Below are 2,245 nucleotides of genomic sequence, written 5' to 3' on the forward strand. Positions count from 1 at the left end.
ATTTATATAACTTTTTTCCTCTTTTATAATATGAGTTTTAATGAAATTAGTCGAATTAATTAACATAATAACTATAAATTTTTTATTTTTTATTTTTGTCAGGGTAACTATAAATATTTACGTATACATATTTATTTATATATATCATAAGAGACAGGGCAGTTTCAGCATGTCATTTAATTGACAAGTGAGGATATTTTTGTCATTCCAATTTTTCAAAGTGAAAAGTATTGCATAGAAAAATTGTACTATTTGCCTTATTATTTGGGCCTTCTTAACATCTTTAGAAAAAAGCCTATATTTTTCTACTAAATTACAGACTATGCCTTCTATCATTGAGTATAGTGGGGCCCATTTAATTTTATCATTGAGTATAGTGGGGTCCATTTAATTTTATCATTGACACATATACAATGATTACTTTATTGAGTTTCTATATATTTCCATTTTTATTCTCTACATATTAAATTCTTTAAATTTAATATAATTACATAATTTCATAAAATTTTATTATTTAGCTTTAATATTCAAAACAATTTATTTTTTAATATTATATATATATATATATATATCATTAAATAACTATATAAGATTATTAATAGTCATATTTATATTTTTAAAGTATAATTAATAAAATTATTTTTTTCTAAAATAAACTCCTAATAAATAATTTATTAAGAAAACGTCAAATTAATTTAAATCAAGTATATATTTATTAATTCGACGTAAGTATTCAAATAATATTTCACCTTTGTGAGGTGTAAATACAATTCACCAATATTTAATTATTAGAGTTTATATTCTACACACAATTTATCAACATAAAAAGATAAGAAATCATAGCATGTTTTTCTTTGCAAGTAAGTTTTTTTTTTTTACTGAACTTTCAATACTTTTGCAAGATCAATAAGAATTTTTTCTTTTTGAAAAATATTGAATTGCTTTTTATTATTAAAATGACGTTATGGAAAGAAAGGGCAAAAAAAACACATTTTTTCTTTTAAATTATGTGGTATAATTTAACCAAAAATTTACTTCCTTTATTTGATTTTTGTGAAGTAATTTAACTAAATATTGATATACGTTTTTCTACTCTTTGAAATATTAGGGAATTTTACTTTGAAATAAAAAAACTCTATATCAACATATTTGGGGTCCATAATTATAGGTTCTAATGTACAAGATTTTGATAAATTAAAATCTTTAAAGTTAAAACTATTTTTAAACATAATAATGTTTTAAAAAAAATTGAAAACATAATGTCATACAAAATAAAATTAAAAAAAAATTATGATTTCTTCAGGGTTTGACCCTTACTCCCGAGAGAGAATTAACTATAAGGTTGCAAAAACATCAATGCTTATTATAATCCTAAAATATTCTCTTCGTTACTATTTATATGTCACTATTTTTCTTTCGCTTATGTAAATAAAATATATATACCTATCTTATAAAACTTGTCTCCAACAACTAATATATAATTTTGATATATATCTATGTGTCACACTTGCAATATACTTAATATACAATATTTATTTTATATATGTGTCACACTTGCTATGTTGGGCCATGTTGGCATGGGTCATTCACTTCTAGTATACTAGATATGAGACCCCGTGCCAGCACAGGACCCAATATATGTTACTGTTTCTGTTTTAATTTATGTGGTACATTTGAAATTTGAAATTAATCAATTTTTTAGTATGTTTTTATATATTTTAAGTTGCTAATTATTTGTATTTAGAGTATGTTTTACGTAAATATATTAGAAATCACAATAATTAACAAGTTAATATAAAAAAAAACTTATAAAAAAATTCATTGACTTTTGAAATTTCATTTGTATCACATAAATCAGGACCGAGTAATATATATGAAAATTATATAAAACGTACTATAACTCACAATAATTAGCAACTTAAAATATCTATATATCTATATTTCTCCCAATTTATGCGGTATAGATGAAATTTTGAAAGTTAACAAAAACTTTTTATATGTTTTGAAATATTTTAAGCTATTAATTATTATGATTTATAATACTTTTTACATAAAAAAAATTATTTATATGAAGTATAAAAGAAAAAATTTAGAAAAAGGAAACATAAATGTCAGCAGGAGTCCAATCTATGTTAATTTCTATGTTTTAATTATTGTAATACCGATTGAATTTGGAGAGCCAACTAAAAATTTTGAAAGGATTTTTTTTATAAATTTTAAGTTGTTAATTATTATAATTTATAAT

This window comes from Solanum verrucosum, unplaced genomic scaffold (assembly GCF_900185275.1).
Source record: "Solanum verrucosum unplaced genomic scaffold, falcon-dt-bn FXZP01000196.1, whole genome shotgun sequence".
Classification (NCBI taxonomy): domain Eukaryota; kingdom Viridiplantae; phylum Streptophyta; class Magnoliopsida; order Solanales; family Solanaceae; genus Solanum; species Solanum verrucosum.